This window comes from Anser anser (assembly GCF_964211835.1).
Source record: "Anser anser genome assembly, chromosome: 8".
Taxonomy (NCBI): domain Eukaryota; kingdom Metazoa; phylum Chordata; class Aves; order Anseriformes; family Anatidae; genus Anser; species Anser anser.
Window position 1 is genome coordinate 1,739,843 of NC_139728.1, and position 21,552 is coordinate 1,761,394.

At 39.2% G+C, this 21,552-nt stretch overlaps 1 protein-coding gene across 1 annotated transcript in view; it reads left to right on the plus strand.

Annotated features, from left to right (window-relative positions):
• LOC310903030 (uncharacterized protein) overlaps window positions 1-21,552 on the plus strand; it is a 277,218-nt gene that overhangs the window by 220,746 nt on the left and 34,920 nt on the right. Inside the window, exons 8-10 of the mRNA XM_083845549.1 lie at window positions 2,993-3,125; window positions 3,941-4,175; window positions 20,868-20,943. The gene's annotated coding sequence lies outside the window, so the exon portion shown is untranslated. The remainder of the gene's footprint in view (window positions 1-2,992; window positions 3,126-3,940; window positions 4,176-20,867; window positions 20,944-21,552) is intronic.

Consider the following 21,552-nt stretch of genomic DNA (forward strand, 5'->3'; position numbering starts at 1 on the left):
TTAGCTTCTAGCTACTTAGACAAAATTGAGTAAAGAAGCCTTTACCTGAGAACCTTTTTACTGGCTGCCATGCTTTTAAAGCTTTAAAAGCTTTTGCTGAAAAGGTGCCTATTTTCTTATCACTTTTTTTTTTTTTTTCTCGAGAAAAAGGGCATCATTTGAAGTTCCTTTTTGGCAGCTGTATTTCATCATGATACATTATGTCAGGGCACATCAGTCACATGAGATTTTATGAGAAAAAAACATACCCTTTTTAGATGCCCCTCTCTGCAGCCCCCTTCAAAACATAGTGTTTTTTCAAGAAACTCTTCAACTATCAACAGCATTATGATACTTGAAACATCGTGGGTGTAATGGCTTCATCTTACTCAATTATATAAATGCTACTTAAAGAAGAAATGTAGAATGTAATGTGGTGAATTTAGTCATTCTAAAAAAAAATTGACCATTTTCACCTTTTACTGATGTTTACTTTTCAGCGCTGGGGAAGGGCTTCTTCTCTTCTGTAACCAGACTAATCCTGTGTCGTCCCTTATTTTACCATAAAATGAGAAACATTCTGAATTCAAATGAAAATGAGATACCTTGATGAAAGTGGGCTTCAGGTGTCGCACACTAAGCATTGTACGTTTCTATTTGCTCTGATCCTCTAGCACACATAAGATTTCACCTCTTCACCTTTGAACAAGATTGCACTAACTTTGATCTTTTCAATTTTGTTCAACTCCAGGGAAGGAGCAGCTACTTGAAACATGTTATCATTTAGATGTTCAGAGGTTCTTTTTTTTTTAAAAAAAAAAAAAAAGAAATAAAAAAAAAGAAATTGAAAGCTGTACCAAGAAGTAAAAGCTGTAGATTTTTAACTTGAGCATTAGCTTTTGTAGCTAGCATGTTATGCTTTAACAGCAAAAGCTCTCTGTATATGTAGAACAAAATAATTTGTTCTATGTGTAGAATAAAACAACAAAAAATGCAGGTTTTTAAAGCAAACAGAATTATTAAACATGTAAACATTTATCCACAGTAGTGTTATGGTTATCCTTTCCCAGGTCAAAGCATAAGCTTTGTGTTCCTGCTTCTTTCCTTATGGCCTCAGTCTGTTATTTGAGCTTCTGTACTACTGTGATATTAATTCATGATACTGACAGTTAATCTATTTTTATAACTGTTATTATCTGAGCAAAATAACAAACTAGGTTCTTCATTTTCTCTTCAAGTCTGAGAACATATAACAGTGGGAGCAAAGTTAAAGTATGATATTTTCAAGAACTCACATGGTTTAGCAATAGTTCTTGTAATGATTGTCACTGTGTGTCAGTATAGTAGCTCTTTTTCTTTTCCTATTACAAGCCACATTTTTCACCTAAATACTTGAAAATGCAAATTAAAGGCCCCATTTCAAACTCCCGTTCGCTTTCTGAAGAGCAAAGTGCCTGTAAGGTCCAGGAAGTTTCATTGACGTTCATATGTTAAAGATGACCAAAAGCTTGCATTTTTGGCCATTTGCTCCTTTTTCTTCTCATCTGGTTTGTTCAGACTTGCGTTGTTTCATCCCATGTCTTCTCTGCTGAGGCTGCAGTCGTTTAGGGGTGTTCACTGTAAGGAGCTTTTTGTGCCCATTGTACCAGTCAGTTGTCAGATCTTTTTGCTTTATTTTGAAGTTGATTTTGCACAATCGTGCAAACAGGGACAGTTTCCATCTTCTAGGATGTGCTGCTTGTTGAATTCCCTTCCATTGACAAGCTGTTGGAGACAAGTTAATGCCACGTTAATTTACTTTAACATCTGCTTCTTCCTGTCTATTCTAAGGGTTGCTTAGACAACAGATCATCTCCTAAATGGTATCTTGTAAAAGGTCTAAAGTCCATTTTAGACCTTTAGTGAGCAATTACTCACTATTGATTTCTGGGGGCAAATATGACAAGGTGAAGTTAGAGTTGGCTCCTGTTATGTTGCCCAGGTGCTCAGTGCTGCAGTGCCTGGCCAAAAATCATCTGCAAGTGAGACCCAGACTATCACTGGCAGGTCTCAGGGCTGAGAAAATCCTCTCATATCTCATTGTCTGCTGGCTGCAGCTCCAGGTTCTGTCAGTGGGTATAGGAACGAGCTGTTTGTAGTGTCCTTCTAGAAGGCTGCAGTGGGGAAGCACCCTCAGGAAGCACTGGCATTCCCCTGGCACTCCAGCAATGAGCACTGGTGATAAAGGCTCATAATTTTGTGGTGGTTTTGAGGTAGATGTCTCTGTCCAGGTTCAATGGGCATCATTCTACTCTACAGAAATAGTATTCAGCTTTGTTTCCATTTCCTTAATTTTTCCAGAAAACTGCAAAAACAATTTTTCAGTCAAAACTGCAAGAGACACTTAGAAAAAAGATTACTCATAACAACATGGCTTTTTTTTTTTTTAAGTAATACATTGTAATACTAATTGTGCTAGGTATACGCAGGATAGTATATAGGACAATATCTGTCTTAAAGCTACTATTACCTAGATTTTTTTTAATAGGAGTTGGTAGTTAAAAGCTGTCCTTATTGTACTGAGGAAGTAAAATCCACACTTGTTAGGCTCTTATTTCATCCTCTTTCCTCTAGCCTCACCTTTTTGGCCCTACTAACTTTCATGTCCATAATGAACTCCATTTAGCTTCCCTGCAGTAGGACCTTGTCTTTGTTAATCACTGACCCAGCGACATGAAGCTGCATAGGAGAGCAGATTTTTTTTTTCTGAATTTTCTGTACTTCCTTCAGCAGTTGTAACTTCTAAGAAACTGCAGAACAAACAAGTATAAAAGATCAGGTAGATGGCCTGAAAAAGTAATGTTTAAAAGATGTCTCATTCATCATACTCAGTTTTCTGCTAGCTGCTGACTGCAGACTGACAGCTGAAATCTTAGAAGGAGTTAATGAGATTAGGTCTTTGGCGATTGATTGCTCGATGCTGTCTTCTCATTCAGTGATGTCAGTCTTTTTTTTTCTTTTTACTTCTTCTCAGCAACTGCCTATGAACTTCTCATGGAGATCAGCTGGGACCTTGCAGCAGAAATCTCATTTAAAACAACTGGAAATGACTTCACCTTGGCCCACGTCTCAGAGTAACAGCCATGTCCTCCTCCTCCAGCCCTGCTGTGAGTCAAAGGCATTTTCTGGGCCGTTACTTTTCTGTGCCAAATGACCTCGAGCAGCTTACTGCCACCCTGTCTTTGCTTGGCTCAGCATGCACATCTCTCTTGCTCTTTATAAACACACACACGTACTCTCCTTAGAAATGTACCCTTTTCTTAAAAGCTGGAGGTACCAGTCCCTCCTCAGACAATTTGATTCACACATCTTAGTTCATAAAAGCCAATAGTACTTCTGCATGCTCTTGATTGTGAGGATTTTTTCCACTTGATAAAAAAAAAAAAAAAGCTGTGTCAGATACGTGGTACTCAACTACTGGTATATTTCTTAGGACCGATTCCTTTCTGCCTGTACTTGCATAGCAAGTGCAAATTGGGTGAAAAAATAGAGCAGTAACAATTTGTACTTGCTTTGCTGGGATATAAATGGTGGGAAGCTTTGCAAAGAGGAGGAGAGTCAGCCCACCATACCTCTCAGCACAAACACAACAAAGTTGGAGAAGCCTGGCTTGGACTGGCGTTCCTCTCTGCTAATTGGGAAAGCTGAAATGCTAATAGAGTTTGTGGTCTGCTTCAGGTCAGGTGAAGGTTATCAGACTGCTGGAAACCATCAGTACTTTCCAGGGAAGTGCTGTGAGGTTCCCTAGGATGCTGCAGAGACGACATGTTTTGTTATGTGGAGAATCTCTGCTGAGGAACAAAGAGCAGGCTGAGTGGTGGTAGAGAGGCATGGGGATGGCAGCGATGTCAGGGGTGCCAATGTGCTGGAAGATGCTGTGGGGCAAAATAGCCATCTTTTGTTTCGTCTTTTTGCATGTTAGACATCATGGAGATACTCCCGTGAAACGAAGTTGCTTGGTCTTTGCCACCGGATTACCTCCCTGATCTTCAGTCTTCCAATAAAAGGCTCCACCAGCCAGCTGTTCCCTGTGTTGAGCACCAGCTTAGATTCGAGCACAATATGAAAAGAAGACAGTGTAAAATGGGGAGAAGGCAATACCGAGAGCTACACGCTTCCTAGCTGATGTGGTGGACCCACTTCTTACATTCAGTAAGGTAATGTAGTGCACGTGTAACTTAATAGCAAGTCCTGCTAAAATAAAGAGGGCTATTTGTGTGTATAAATACACATGCGTGCTAAAGTGCTCTGCTGGGCTGGGGCCAGGATGCTCAGCAGTGTGCAGGCTGAACCCTTCCAGATGTCTCTAAAGATAAAATGAAAAGAAAGCGACAGTCAGTCCTGCTTACGTGGAACCCAATCCAGCTTTTAAAAGGCTACTTTTGATAATGAGGTATTTTGTGTACTGTGGCAAGATGTAAATTATAAAACCACTAATAATAATGTAGTTCAGTCAGGGTAGCCTTGAAATTAGACCCCTAACAGAGAGGTTGCACTGCATAATGATAGTACAGTACCATTTGTTTCAACACATTTAGCACTTCAGAATGGGATTTTTTTTGTTACACACCAGATGTTCTAGTGACCCGAGCATTGACTTTAAAAGAAGACACAATAGAATAGTGTGTCAAGGTCAACAGCACAAATTAATCTATATTATTGTGCTGTCATATTATACCGTATGCCACATATTAGCAAGATCTATGGTTACGACTTTCCTTTCATGCAACAATTTTTCTGTGTGGGTGGGGGTGCTTTCAGTGTAGAGATCTTGATCTTTCCAAACCCTTAAATCCCCCTGAAAGAACTCTGATTCTTGCTTTGATAGTTTAAATTGTAAACGTAGCATCCTTACAGAGGGTGAGAAATGTGTAGGAATGTGACTGTAATCTAGCAGAACTGGCAAGAGACCGCAACACAGTGGAAAGTATATTTCTTCACTGCAAATTCAGCATTTAAAGACTTCAAAAAATGATCAGTGTACCTTGGTTGTCTGCATCTTTCTCCGGACTTAAAAATGTTGTGGGGAATAAATGAATAATCATTTCCAAACATTTGAAGTAATGGCTTACCTCAAGTAGATGCTTTTGTCTCTGTGAATCCCCCGTATCCCTCCTTTTCCCTGCCCTGTGACTTCTAAGCTATTGCTGCAAGATGGCAGGATGTCAATGCCCCCAAAATTGAACCTGTGATTTGTTTTTCTTTGATTTATGGGCTTGTAGTCAATAAACTTTATAAAGGAAAGTATCAGACTGAGCAATCAATCAAAGATAAGCAGATTCTTGTCCTTTAAAAGCATTTCACCCCAGTAAGCAAGGGCCTCATTCATCTTTTACAACCACTCTTGGAGCTTTCAGCTGAGAAAGGACTCGCTGCTGACTACAGCCAGTTCTGCTGAAAAGTCCCCTGTTGTTGCATTTGAACTGAGATTTTTAAAATTCATTGCAGCAGTATGCTTTGCTTCTGTATTATTTGTGATCTCTAAAGGGTAGATTGTTTACATGTCGTTACTAAAGGTAGATCTTCTGGCTGTGTAGTGAGGAAAATGCTTCTGTTTTTAACTGTCAGGCATGAGCTGTTGTTTTGCAAAAATAGTGTTCATTTTCTTTGTTATTTGACAAAACAAAACATAAAAAAGAGTTCCCATTTGTTCTTTTAGTAGTACGTGAATTTCCCTTTGAGTAAAGCAAATGTTATCCTGCATGTTTTGCTTCTCTGAAGCACAGATGGTGTGCATATGCAGATTGGTGATTTTCTAATCAATACAGTGACACTTGGGAATATATGTAAGTATCGTAATAATGCATTAGTCAGGAGTGATGTTGTAACACACTGAGATCATACACATAAATCTAAGACACCATGTCTAGACACCCCAGGGAAGATGGCATGCCATGGGTTAGAGCAAGCATTAAGGAAGTGCAATATTTCAAATATGATGGGAAAATAATGCAATTTGCAGACTTTAATAAAACCATTGGGGAATTAATTTCACTAAGGGTACACTCTCTCCCAAAACATCCACGTTCCTAGGTTTGCTTCATGGATAACCAGAACAAGAGACACTTTACCTGCTATCTCAGGCATAAACACAGTGCGATATCTATGAATTGTGCTGTATCTTTAATGTGCTGAATATGAAAATAATCCCTTTATAGGTAGTGCTTTAGCAGTGCAAAACTACATTATGCAAACAATGCACAGATAGCATAAACCTTGGAGATTCAGAATTTGAAGAGCTTATAAATTAATCTCATAAGTGTTGATTTGAGCATGTTCAGGGAGTGCGCTCAGCTGTAAAACTTGACCAAACTAACCTTCCCAGTTTTAATTATTAGCTTTTTGATGATCAAATATTAAAGGAAGATGTGGGATTTATGACTCATCTGCATGTATAGGTTTTCTTTCTTAGAAAATATATATCTTTAAAAGAATATTTGCAGCCTTTAGTTATTTTGTTGTTTCTGTATAGCTCTTGTCATATAATTTTAATCAGTCAACCTCTTTTTAAATATTTGCCAGTTGATAACTATTCACAAGCAAGTAATTTGCAGTACCATGCCAGGAATGTTGTGATAAAAATGTCAATTTAAACCTGGCCAAGGATGACAATCATAACTATTTCCAAGTGAGAAACTTGAGTGGAATACATAACACAATAGTACTTTTTGCTTTCTGCTCGTGAAATATGTGCTGGAACTCAAGAGGTTCCTATAGCAATAACCCTCACAGTCAAAACTCCACTTAAAATTTGGCTGCATTGGTAGCTCCATCAGCCTCATCATCTCTTGTCATGTGAAAGGCTGATAGTAGAAAATCTTTAATACATCTGAAGATTTTCAATTAAAATGCAATCAAGTCAAATGCTAGCTGTAATCAGTCCTATTAATTCTGCAGCTATAGAAATTAGTAAATGAGGGAGCTCAGGTTTTGCAAATAGTGACAAAGATGTCTGTCCTATCTGAACTCTGTTTCAGAAAATAAGTGGTGCATTCATTAGCATGGAGTAAAACCAAACATTTCAGTATTTTTCCCTCCCCTCATCACTGTTTCCCTCTCTGCTCTATAAAGACGCTGATCTATAATCCCGTGTTTGGTCAATAATATGAAGTGAAGATACTTTGAAACCAAAACCTGAAGCATGGCAGTTTTAAGTGTAAGCGGTATTTTAAAATGCATGGGAGATTGCTGGGTGAGGTAGCAGAGCTGCAAAGCCTCTCAGCAGATAGACCTGGAGATAGCCCACCTCCTTCAGAGGGTGGTAAAACACCACTTACGCTTAAGCTCTTCACAATTCAAAGTTAGGTTTCATATTTGAGGACCTTCAGGAAATCTGAACGGGCCTCAGGGCTTGTTCAGGGGTAGAAATCTCTCTGCAAAATAATAATAAGGAACGGCTTTCATGAATCTCCATGGAGATTTCTTTCCTGTGAGCATCTTCCAAGGCCTTTGCCACAGTCAGGGCAGAATGTCTGTTATTAGACCAATCCTCCTATTGTCCTCTGCCTCTTCCCATCCAGCTGATGCTACCCAACTATTATTATTATTCTTTATTATATATTCATTTGCACAGTACTCATTATAACTGTGGAGTGTCAGTAGCACATTAATGATCATTCTTTAACCTTATTTTTGCCCTCAAGAAATGTTCTCTAGTTTCTTCCTCTTTCCTTTACCTTCTCTCACTCTGGCACTTGATCTTTGTTGACTCTCTGCTGTGTTTCTATTGGTACTTCATCCATGATGATTACTGTCATCCTTCATAATACCGTGTTCTGAAGTCCACTTGCTTTAATCACTATCACTTAAGAATGCACTAATATTTTAGTCTGGAGATGGTTTAGCTGATACCAGTTCTTTAGAAGGAAATTCTTCACAGTCAGGTTCAATACATGTAATCCTCACTGTTTTCTAGAATAGGAACCAAATCCTAGATTCTTCTTTCTTACGGGAGCTACTGTAGTCCAATTTTAATATTATCTGCCTATTAGATGGATCTTTGTGGTATATGGGTCGAATACATTCTTGTTTATGGTCCTGGCTGCATCCCACCACGCTGCTCTTCAGTGGCACACTTGCACTCCTTGTCATGGAGATCTGCAGCAGAGGAAGTTTGCATAAGGCCTACCTTGTCTTCTAGTTAGGTACACACATGTGCTTTGGATCAGAAGCCTCTGTGGATCCAGTTCTCTTGCTCTTGAGGGTGTAAATGAGGGTGCTGCCCTCCAGACAAGGCTATCAGATCGGGCTCAGCTGGGGACAGGCCATGATGGGTGGTGGGAGGCTCTCAGTGCCTCCCTGCTGCATTGCCCATGCCCAGGGAGCACGTGGCCTTCACCTGATGGTCAGGGACATCATTAAAGCTGGTTGTGAAGAATATTTTTTTTGTCGTCCTGCAGGAATATCAAGCACTGGACAGAGCACTCTAACCTTGCTTGACCTTTCACCGGGCTATTTGACTAAATAGACGAATGGGAGTTTTATTGGTGTTTCTCTACCTAGATCTTTTATGTAGCAGTTGTGTCTATCTAAGTAGTCTAATGCCTCACATTCTGAAAATCAATATAGCTTTATTTTAAAAAAGCTAGAAATGTATTTTGTTGTTGTTTTAGGCCTACTATCACATCCTGTAAATAATACTGATTTTTTTTTTAGCCTGAAAAACTATCTAATTTCTGAATTGCCTTAACTCGTTAGTCAAATACAGATCTTAGGTAAGTGCAGCTATGCTTTTCATGCATTACACCTCTTTTGTCCTCCGTGTATATACAAAACTGAGGTAAATGAGTGCAGAATGGGGCCTTCTGTGCTTAAACGGCACCTAAAATTTCACTATGGATTTTTTCAGACCGGGGTTTAACTGAAAAATACATGAAAGCAAAATCATAGCAGATTGTGTATTCTCATTTTCCCTCAGATAATGCAGATGTTGTGGGACAGTGATGGGAATGTCTAACATTAAGCAGGCCTTAAACGGTGTTATATGAGTTACTCTGATTAGGCTACAAGTTAAAAATAGATTTTATGTTTCAGTCTCAGTTATAGTCTTTTCCTGGTTTCTCTCCCACACTCTTTTTAATGCTGGGAATATGAACACTGCCATCTTTGATGTTCAGAACAGAAAATTTTAAGAGAAGGTAACAAAATAATAATATTCAAGGTTAGGATCATTGCTCCATCTGTTGTCTGCTATGTTTGACACAACTAATATTATACTGCATGTGCAACTGGAAAGGACCAGGAGACCAGTGCAGTGATGTTTCTTGTGGCTGCCCGAGACATTTGTAAAGGCACTTTTCAGTATAACTTCTGCCACTGATGACATTTCCTTGCCATGTGTTCCAGACTTCCGTACCAGTATTTTCTCAATTTTTATTCTGAACACATGCAAAGAATTGAGTAATGCAGTTTTCAAAACAAAATCCAATGAGACAGTATTTTAAAATACATTCCTTATTAGCTGGCTCTATGTTAAAGTTTTAATGTAAGTCTTTAGATTGCATGGTAAATAAATGTCCATTTAATCTGTTTACGTGTAAGACATGAAATCCTCTTTTGAGTGTCTTATAGTAAGCATTTTGATGCTTCAGGTGCTGAACAGTGTATCTGGAGTCTGACTCTCTGTGGAAGAACAGATTTGATTCATACACATACACAAACTGAGATGTGATAGGGGGTTTTAAGGTTCATTTTTTTCTATGCTAGCCTTACACAAATGCAACTGAGAAAGCAATTGTTACATTTCTCTGTTGAACTGGCATGCTTGTTTGTGTATAATTACTTGCAACTAGCTTTTTAATTTTTACTGTTATTTGCCTTTCTTGGTTGGTGAGGACAAAATGTCAGATTGCTCAATTGCATTTTATGTGGGAGGAAAATAGGAGTTACAAGAAGGTCAGTCTGTGACTTTTTAAGGAAACAACACAGAGAAGCTAAGCAACTTCAGTCACTAGTTACAGAAATTCACGTATAATAATGTTTCCTGAAAATACAGCATCATCTCATGGCTTTAAATAGACTGTCTTCATGAAAAGTACATAAGCCTATTTTGTATAGAAACTAAAGAGAAAATATTCATTTCTTCTTGTCAAGGGAACGTCCATAAGAATTTGTGATAGGCGTCTAAATGTGGAGGTAAGTAATAAGCAGGTATTGACTTCTATTGAGATCAGTATCGAGATTTGTTGACCCAAAGAGGTTACAATTGACTGAAGAGTGGGGCAGTAAATCTTCTTATTGACCAAAAAGCAAAAGTCAATATATGTATTATTATAAACATTTTTCTTTTGGTAGAGATAATAAGGGTGGAGTGGTTTAAGACTTTGGATTTATATGGCCATGATAGCATACAGCTTCTATTATTTAGTCAAAGGGTCTAGAATGCCTGTTTTGTGCGTTGCTGTTTTTTTTTTGTTTGTTTGTTTTGTTTTACAATTATTTATTTTTAATACAGCTTCACCAATCATGCCAAAACAGTAAAGTCTGCATCAACTTTCACATCATAAACCCTTATTCTCATTGTTTTATAACTCAGCCATAAAGATTATTTTCAGATTGAAATTTGGCCTGCAAGCTCTTTGCCTAAGAATCACTTTTTTCCCTGGAAGGGTGAAAGGAATAAAGAAGATCTATTGAACTATTTATTGAATTTTAGAGGAGCAAAAAAGGACGTGTTGTGATTTTTATATAATTCAAAATTTAGAATATATTCTTTATTGAATACTATTTTCTGCATAAAGCAAAGATTTACTTGACTAGAAAGGAGGAGACTGCAAATATTCTTTCAGTGCTTTCAAACACTTGTGAATATTAATCCAAGCTTTATATGGTAAACAAGTATTTTTATGATTCTTATTTTTTAGTCCATTCAATTGTGGTCTGGTGAGTGCATTATATGTTGGGTTATTGCTTGGAAAAATAAAGAGGCAGAGCACAGAAGAAAACAGAAATCCATCCAGCTCAAAATATTAAACCTATTAATTAAAATCATGTATAAAACATAGAGTGTCTGAAGAAATAAGTGTTGAATTACTAGTTTGTAACATTTATATCTGTTAAGATCTTGGCTGCCAGTAGAAACAATCCTTCAGCACCTCTGAAAGTCTCTAACAAAAGCCGTCTCTAGTTTTGTACTGCAGAAACCATCTGCCTCCTGCCTTCTTTCACAAGACCCTCTTACATTTCTTTAGGATTCACGAGCTTCAGCTAGATTAGGGCACTTTGCTGAATCTCTTTAGCAGCCCAGGCTACAATAAACACATCAAGAATATTCTCTGCTCTTTGCACTGGCTTGCTGTGAAATTTCAGAAGAAACCCAAGCCCGCATTCCTCGCAGCCCTTGGTAGTGGGTGCAGTGCAGAAGCAGCCCTAGGGATGGCTCCTGGAGCAGAGCGGCATGGTTTGTGCCAAGAGCGGAGCTGCCTTCTGCACAGGGCAGAGAGGGACAATGACCTCGTCCAGAGCCTCGGCCCAAGTTCTGCTCTGCTCCCTGCTGAGAATTTCTTTTCCAAAGTAAGCATTTCCCTGGGGGCGTGTTGGGTTTTAAGAAAGAGCAGCATCTCATGATGTTTTGCCACCTTCTTGCAGTTGTTTCTGTCTATCGACTATAAGAAGTTCAAATCAGTTTCCATTTTCACTCCATTACAAAGGCTGTTGATTAAAATCCTACATAGCCACAAAGGGTCCACCAATGTATTCAAACCTACTGAAACTTCATCCATTTCTGTTCATAAGACAGTTTCCACCTTTCCTGTATGAATATGCACAAGTTAACGTCTGCCTGTTGGTACTGATGTGGTAATGGTGGCAGTTACTGCTACAGATCATTAGATGGAAATAAAGGATCTCAACTATGTTAATTGGTGGAAAACATTTCAATTCAGTAGGAACAGGTCTGATGATATCAAATGAAGCTTTAATACATCAAGCTTTCACATTGTCACATTCTGGGTTGTAACTCCTTGGGGAGAAGCAGATTTTTATTCTCATAAATTTTGTATTTTTGTATCAGAAAATCAGCTGCTTTTTGGTCTATAAACAGTCTAAATGACTTCCTTATGTCTGCTGGTGTCCATGTAAAACATGTTTATAGCAAGTGAGCTGTAAACCAGCTTTGTGAAGTAAATGGGAAAATCTATTTATGATGGCATACGTTCTCCAAAACTAAAGCAGAATAACTCCACTTCTTCTGAATGAGATATGCCTTTTAAAATATTATAGAAAATAAGCACGATATTAACAGATAATAATAAAAATATCTGTTGAATGGCTAAACAGTGGGTCGAATGTCCCATCTGAAAAGCAGCTTCTTTTCGAGTATGAAAATAACATTTCTGTGGCTTTTCCCAGGAGTACAACATGACCTGCTTTGGGCATAATGAGCTGTTTTTTGTTTACAGCACAAGGTAGCGTGGTATCGGAGTTGTGCGGTACAGAGTCTGGCTTTTAGAGCAAATGTGCAAAGATGGGTCTGTATGGGATTTATTAATTAGGTGTTCACAAACTTAGCCAGATCATGATTGTTTTGATCATAATTTGCTCTTTCTGAACTTTCACTGTTCAGAAAGAGCTTTCCTTAAGCTAAAGGTGTGCTTCTCTTACCACTGTCTGCCAGAGTGTGATTAATAGTAAAATAATGTTGTCAGACAAACTTAAACTGGTAAAGTAACTTACTTTTTAAAAAGGAGATGAGAATAGTGGGTTGCGTGGGTGAAAAATCTTTCCAGCATCACAAGGTTTGTAAGCCCAAAGGACGTTTTTATTATAGTCAGTGGGGGATGTTAGAAAAATGAGAAGTTGAAGAGCCAAAATGTGATTCTAGCTGATTCTTGATCTTGCAGGGGGAGGCTGTGCTTTTTGATTTCTTCCACGAAAGCAGAGTGCACACCTGTGGTATTACATAAAACATTGCATAATTATAAGACTAATGCCCTGAGCTTTCTCCCTCCAGTGCTGGCCCAGGCCACCTTTAACGAAGGACAGAGTTGTGGTGGCCTTTGCTCAGGTCTGCCTCTGTGACCTGCAGGTGTTCCTGTCCATACTTGTTGCCCTTGATGTATATTTTCTGGCATTGCTCTTATTTTTATTTTCTGGGGGAAAAATTAATGATGTTCCATTAAAACAAGTTCACCAGTCAGGCCAGGTTGTTCTCTTTTCTTCCCTCCCACACTTGCAGCCTTATTGTATTTAATAGCAAAGTTCACGGCTTTCCTCTCTCTGCTCCTTGCCACTCAGAGGTATTTAAAAGAGGATTTTAAATGTCTATTTTTTGTGTTTAATCCTTGATCCCCTCTGCCCCCTGCCCAAGCTCACTTATTCACTAGAAATAGCAACCTCAGTCCACATTTTGCAGCTCTGGTAATAGTAATTTTGTCTTTTGCTTTTGGAGTATAAATGATTGTTCAATTCAGACATTCAAAATTAAAGTGAAGTTGCCAGTGGAAACGGGTGACTCATTATACAATGACTGAGGACAAATAAAAAGGTGCCTGCGTATAATAATCAGAAGATATTGACTTTTGTTGAGGTCAGAATCACAATTTATTAACCCAAGAGGTAAATATTGACTGAAACTTTGAGCAGCTTTTTTTTCTTCTTCTTCTTTTCCTTGTAGCCCAGAGAAGACAGTAGAGGATTGACTAAATAACTCCATCTGCCTGCACAGTGAGATGGAGACTTCTGCACTTGCTTGCAGTTTTGTGCTCGTCTTTTGTTCTGGATCTTCCAAGGGCAAAGAGATTTATAGCGTATTTTAGAGGAATATTTAAATCGTGCTTATTTCTGTTTTGTCATTGATTCTGCTCCTGACACGCCACAGCCCTTCTCCTGAAGGAGGTTTGGCTTCTGAAGGCTTCTTCAGGTGCTCCAGCCCCAGCCTGAGTGGCTGTCTGCATCTTCTTCTTCCCCAGCCAGTTCCTGACCATTCTGAGCCTGTTCTGTGCTGGAAGCACGCTGGTATGGCAGCAGTCCTGTGCCAAGGCCACTCCTTGTGCCACTGACACCTTCTCGCTCTGCCAGCTGCACAGCTGCTGCTTCGTATGGCTAAAATGAGCACCCAGAACTGCTATTCTGCTGCCTTTGTTGGAAAGCAAGGCTTGACAGGTTTCCCCCATCTTTGACTTCTCCATCCTGCTGAGGGACTGTAACACAGACTACATCCTCAGATGGAAATCATCTCCATCCTCCTCCCTTCTCTTTTCTCAATCTTGAATTTTGCTTGATAATTTGTGTTTTGTTTTGTTTTGGTTTTTTCTCTCTCGATGTCCTCATTGCCTACTGCCCTGTTTCTTTGCTCCTGCATCCTCCTCAGAGGAAGGCCATTTCTTGCTCAGAGCTTGATTTCTATGAGGCAATGCAAGGCAGGATTGGGTTTCCATACATGTTTAAACATTACAAAATAACTCCAGTGAGTTTTTAGCAGGTGAGAGCTTCTTAGTGAGAATTGGAAATGTGCTTTGAAAGCAATTTCTGAACCTACTGAAAAATCAATCTGTGAATAAGGAACTGCAAAGTATTAGTATCAAATTGTTATATATGAGAGCAAGATCTTAATTCAGATTTACCTGTGGGTTTCTAAGAAAGCTTCCAGTGGAGGTGTGGGCACCTGTATAACAAACTTAAGCCTACTGAAAATAAATTTTTCCTTGTTATCACTGCAGAGCCTAGAACAAACCCACAGATCTCCGAGCACCCATGAATTGCGGGCTGGAAACCGCTGCCACCAGGTGGATTAATGCTCTGTGAGCTCTGGGAGGATCTTTCCTGCTGAAGCTCATGTTATGGCTTCTCTGAGCTGAGCAACCTGGCCCGAATGGTGACATTGACTGATTTAAGCATTTTAATCACTTTGTAGAGTTAGAGGCTTAACTATAGATGTTGCTTCTTGGAGACTCCAAGTCTGTACAGAATACTTCCCACTGACCGACTTGTTTCTGGTGTAATGGAGCCTGCTTGACCTGATCCAGAGACACCCATTACCTTCACAGATGAGGCCCATAAAACACTTCTGGACTCAGACCAAAGTAAAAGGGCCAAGGGAAATGGATTTAAAAGCCTTAGCGCATCTCCCAATGGACTCAGCAGTCCACATTACAAAATTTATATGCATAGCTTTAAATAGTTGGCAACTTTAGGAAGCAGAGCAAAGAGCAAAGTAGAGCTACTTTAGCTGATTATTTACGAGGACCTTTTGTCTCAGATGCTTCTGTAAAGAAAATCTTGCCCATTCAGTAGTTCAAATCATTACATGCTAAAGCTAAAATAAGCTGTTCCTTGCTCTAAACGAGGATCACACATTCACTGCCTATTTAGCAAGCACACTTTCTATGTTTTTAAATTTAAATGATTTGTCTCCCTTTATTTCCCAGTGCTCAGATGAAGACTCTTTCACTCCCCAGACTCTGCTACCGCTCAGTTGCCCTCTGAGTATTTTGTACGAAAGGTCATGGTCTCACAATACTGACTCCTCACAGAGTTCAACTGGCTCTCTTTTGTAGGATAAAGCCATTCCCCATCTCCACAGCAAGGGAGATCCCCTGGCAGCAAAACAAATGTGGTTAGTTATGTGTGGCATGAACCTCTGCTGCACTGGGAGCTGAGCTCCAGATAACATGTAATGGCAGCGTATATAGAATTACAAGGCTAACCCATCAGCCCCTCTCAAGAAATTTAACTATGAAATGTTTTATTTTGCCTAGGGAAAGTCTATATGGGTCTATCATCTAGTTTCCAGCAAGGTCCAGCACTTCCCCCTCTCCCGTTGCTTGGTAGGATGAATGCCATATAAAGAGGTCAAAAAGACTACTAGTGTCATGCCATAAATCAGGGGTTCAGCTTAGATGAGAGCCCAAAAGGCTCCTGCTCATCTGGTGTAAAGTGACTTGTTCTGCTGCAGTCAACAGAGATCTGACAGCAGTGGATTTGCCCCAAGAGCTTCTGAATTCCCACTTTAGATTTATCTCTCTGGTATTTCAGATGCCACTTTCTCTGCTGTCAATGGGGGAGATTTTATTAATATCCCTCTAATAAATGTTTTTCAGCTACAGCTTCATAGGGTATCCATGCTGCTCCCCTGCCCACAGATAATATATTACATATATGTGATTATAAAAATACCAGTAGCCAATTTAGTTTAATTTAAATTTAGATTTTGCCCTAAACAAATACTGATGTGCCCTGTATATTTTTACTGCCAGATCATGATTTACTAACTCCATTTTGGGGGTTAAAGAGAGCATGACCTTGCTCCATATTAATATTTAAAGATTACCTTGCACATGAAATCAGATGCTGACACAAGTCTCACAGGACTAAGAGGTTTTTAATCTTTTGCAGAAGCAGTGCCATTTGAAATATGTATTACTACATTCAGAGCAGAGCATGTAACAAATGTCCCACTAGCAGGCATCAGAGACTGCAAATTTCATTCAGTGCAATCTGCTCCACAAATATCAACTTTTTTCTAGAAGGGAAATTGCAATGCCACAAAGGCCGATGCTTGACATCACAGCAAAGGCCATCAGCATAATCTCAGACATTGCAGTAAAAAGGGTTTGCCATCCTGTCCTAAATGCAGGAGCCATTTAGTGCCCTTTTCAAAGCAATACATAGATTTTACTCTTTCAAAAAGGTGAAAGTTTACTTACATTTCTGTATAAATGCAATGTAGAGCAGTTTAGGAACCATGTGATTTTTGATTTTTACAAGTGCACGAGCCTAAAATACAAAAAAAATAACCAACCTCCTGATTATTTTTTAATACAGTTAGTTAAAAAGAAAACTAGCCCTCTTTTAATAGAAATCGCAAGCAGTTATTATTTAACATAAATGACTAATTTTGAGATATTTTTAGACATTGCTGCCTTCTTAAAAATTAAAACACTCAAGCTTAGCTAAATGATTCTGTGATTCTTAATCTATCAATATTTTAATTAATTTCTGTCCACTATACCTAAGCCTCAGACAAAAATATGAAGTGGCAAGCTGTAGACGAGATTAATTTCTCATTGCGTTTTGGGAGCACTCAGTTTGTACGAAATTGACATAGATGAGGTCTGATTACAATAGTTCCTGTATTTTGACAGCATCGTGGAGGTATTATGGGATTCGAGAAGGACAAGAGAATGGCTTTTCCATTCTCCTTCAAGGTGGGGGACAGAGAGTACAGTTTGATGTTGAGAATGTTTCTGCTCCTGGTCTCGTGTCCTGTTTCTGCTAGGTAATTGCAGCAGATGTCCAGCTGAATGATGCCTCTAGGAGCTTGCTATAGTGCTACCAGAAAGCAGTGGTGTAGTTTGGAGGTAGCCAAAACCTTACGCTGATGTGCAAGTGTTTGAGTTTAGAGGAATCTAGCCCCGAGGAGTTTGGGAGCCTGTGAAGATGACCCTGCACATTCTTTTTGAAATCACTCCTATATTTACTCAGAAGTTTATATGCGGTTACAGTAGACATTAAAAGTAAAAAGAGCTAGACCTATTGTTTTGGAGTTACGGAGGCTGTGCTGAAGGATTTGGTGCAAGGAGGTTAAGGTAGTCCCGCCTTGGGCATGCAGAGCTGCTTGACATGGAGCACTTACTGCTCCCAGCTGACCGCCCTCATGGCATTGGCCAGGCTCTTGAAGGTAGGATCGTCATAAGCTAGCCCTTGCCTGGCAATTTTCAAAGCAGGGTACATCATCTTTGTTCCCTTTACAACCTCTAAGGTTGTCATCTTCATTTTTCCTCAGCGTGGCCTCCCCTAACTCCTCTTTCTGCCCTCTGTCGCCTCCCTCAGCAGGATGAGAAGCAGATGCCACAGAAATGCACACACCTTCTAATTGAGTTAGAACATAAAAGAGAACAGTAAAAATTGCACAGAGACATTTGCTTTCAGTGCCTTCCAAATATTTGGTGTTAGTTCAACGCTGTTGGTGATCAGCTAACCCATTTTCTTCTAAATCTGGTTATATTCTCAGATTTTTTTTTTGAGACAAAACCTATTAAACGTTTGTTGGTCACCATAAACACAATTGGATCTATTATTTTATCCTAAATTAGTGTTTCTCTCGACATGACTTACAACATCATACTGATAAGTCTCAAAACAGATTTTCAGTGAGTCACGAGCATACCAGGATGACACGATTCCCTTTACAGAAATAACAACTACAGACGCATTAAAATATAGACAGAATTTGAGAATCTGAAGTTCTTTGCAAAATCTGCAATACTTTTATTATCAACATTACTGATAGTGCAAATGGGACTGAATCAACTGATAAATGTTCTGTCTGGTCCAATGAATTCACTTACTGTTTATGATCCCTTTAGTCACATTTTTAACTGTTTTGTCATTCCCATTAAATCTCCCTAAATATTCTTGCTGGTTCAGTGCTCTCGACCAGGAAGCTTGTGAGTTCATGAGGATTTGTACATGATCATGAATGATTCATGAAGTGAGCTTAGAAAACTAAGTTTAACATCTTATTCAATTCTGAGGAAAAAAGAGCATCTTCTCCCATACTCGTAGCAACTTGGCTAAGGAGGAAGTGTCTCAATGTCTCATTTTAAACACTGAAATTCAGAGCATCTGTTGCCTTTCCAGCTAAACCTCATATCTACTAAGAAGCAAGAGGAAGTGTTTTAATTTGCTGCCGTAGACAGGCTAAAAACAATGGAATTTTGTTTCTTGTTTCACTATTGCATGTTACCACATACCTGGCAACATGGCATGGCCCAGCTTTCGGTGTACAGCTGCCAGACAGTATCTGGCTATGTTGACATTTCTCCCTCACATTTAATCACATGTAGTGTTTTTCTCTAAAAGCTACATGTGAAATCAATTGGTCTTGTTTTAAATTGTTTATGGTTGATTCTGCAGCAGCATTTCTATATCTTTCTTAGGACAAGAGAAGGCCTATAAACGGGAGTGTTAGGGGCTGGTGCCTTTACTTCCTTCTCTCTCTTGACCTCTTTGTGCTCTGTAATCCTGCCTGGCAGACAGAAATATTGTATTCTTTACTACTTCATTTCTAATGTATACATATGGCATTCGTATTCTGGGAACTTACCGTGCTGTTTCCCTGCTGTGCATATTCCGTACAGATGATGTTTGAGTCTTGGTTTTTGCATCAGTGAAATGGGGATAATTGTGTCTCTTTGATGTACTGATAAAAGTGCTTTGTGAAAGCTAAATATTTCTTTGTGGAACATGCAATAGTGTGTTTGGAAGATCTGTATAGCAAGGGATAGAAGGAGGACAGAGGCATGGATCTGATGTGAAAAAATCAAGACAAAACAGAGGAGGAAGACCATGGCTATTCCCTTGCTGTTCTTTGTCTCCTAGCTCTGCAAGAGGACGAGGATTTTTCCTCTTCCTTTGCAGAATGAAAAGAAGAGATGCCTGCTGAGAGAATAAAACACAATAAACATGAGCATACTACGGTGAAATATATATTTTGCTTGTACAATAGAAATTTTGATCCAGAGCTATAAAAAGTTGAAATGCAACCCATAAATTAAAATCAATTCAAATACTTTTGTTACTAAACCTCCGGGTGTTTGTTTTTTTGTTTTGTTTTGTGTTGTTGTTGTTGTGCTTTGTATTTTTTAAGCTGGAAATTTTTTGATCTCGTGGTTAAGAGCATTCTAAGGTGTCCCCTAGGACTCTGATTTTAAACTGGTCTTTCATTAATTGCAGTTTCTCTGGCTGTTTGTTAGGCCATTGCCATGCTGTGTTAAGGTCTTGATGCTTTTATCTAGCCCTCCCCTATTCTCTGTTTGTTCTTCAGTGAGGATGAGAGGAACCCTTACAGTATGCAAATATATAATGCTTTCTGTGCTTCTTTCTTTAGAGACATAAAAGGATTTTTTAAAAAGGCAAGTTGAATATAAGGCAATAAAGACGTAAATCTTCAGAAGCAGGCAAGCTACACTCCCTTTGCACTTCACAAATGAAGCATGGTTTTTGCAAAGAAAGAGTTTGTTAGGAGAACCACAGAAAGCAGAATTTCCATAATGATTTGCAAGAAAAAAATCTGTAACACATGGCACCGTATTTCCTTCAGAACTGCAATCCCCTTGGGACCAAATTCTTTACTACTTAATCACTGCAGTAATTAGAGATGATGTTGGCAAGTGTTCATTGAACGTTGTGTCATTTTACATCTTAAAACATTTTGGCATTACTTTCCATTTCCTTTATTCAGTGTATTCTGGCCCATCCACTGGATGATTAGGCACAGCTGGCCTTTTCTTTGGTACCAGGTCAGTTTTGCAATTAAGAACTGTGTTGGTCTGCACTAATAAAAACAGGGACTAAATTGTTCTATTTATGGCTTATGTGTTAATTTTCCACCGAACATTTTTTACAACGGCTCGGACACGAGCAACATGATGTGAAATAAATCTTCAAGCGAAACAGAGAATCCAGCCACAAAAAAATGGCCTTGTCCTGCAAAGAGACTCCAAATGTGGAAAACAGCAGTAGCAAATTGTGAATAAACATCAGTCTGAATGAGGCAGAGCTCCATAGATGCAGAATAACACTGCAGCATCGGACGTGTGTGCGAGAGTCCCCGGTGATGCTGCCCTGCTGCTCAGGGCTGTGGGGAGCGCTGGCAGCGAGTGGATGCTGAGCCCCGCTGCACCCCAGGCCCTGCGAGCAGCATCCCTGTAGTGCTGCTCCTTCTCCTTCCCACTGCCCAGCATACACCTGACCAAAGTGATGTTGGATGAGGAGAAAGAGAAAAAGAAAAGGATGCTTCATCCCCCAGATCTGTCATTTAAAAATCTGTTGGTGAGGTTGTGAGGTGGGTTGGTTTTGGTTTTAGTAATAAGGTTAAAAGGTGGTGGTCTGGCTTTTCTGCATTTCAGCTCTGTGCCTGTAACTGCGACTTCAGAAAAGTAGACAAGAGCCTTCTCACAGAAGATCATAACAGCTGAAAACTGGGTATGTGAGTACCATTCTCTTTCCTAAAATCCAAGTATCATTAACAGCTTTAAACAACTTACCAAAGCAGCAGGGCACAGTGGAAGATCCCTTCACTATTTGTTTGGGTTTAGTCTATCCTTTTACTCTTTAGATCTTACATTAATGTTTTGAAAAACAGAGATGATGCGGGACATTTTTAAATCGCATTTTTAAATAGCCTTTGATGAAGGGCTGGAGCCTTCCAAAGGTTAGATGTGGAGGGTGCAGCCACAGCATGGCTGTTATTGATGCTTCTCCCTGAGCATCCTTCCAGCCAGGTACACCATCGAACCCCACTGAGGTGTCCCTCACACCTTGTTTGGCTCTTGACCAGGGAACAGTTCCTCGTTTCCTCTGCCAGTCTCATTTCCTACAGGCTGAAACGGAGAAGCTGTAGAATTTAAAGTTCAACTTAAATGACAATTTGTGGAACTAATGACCTTTAATAGGACAAGGTGGTGGATTATAATGTCTTTTTAAATGCTTCCAGAGTAGAAAAACACACAGTAAAAATTATATGACAAAAATTTAAAAAAAAAAAAAAAGGAAAAGAAAAACTTAGTAACACAAGCAAACAGTAACAGCCAT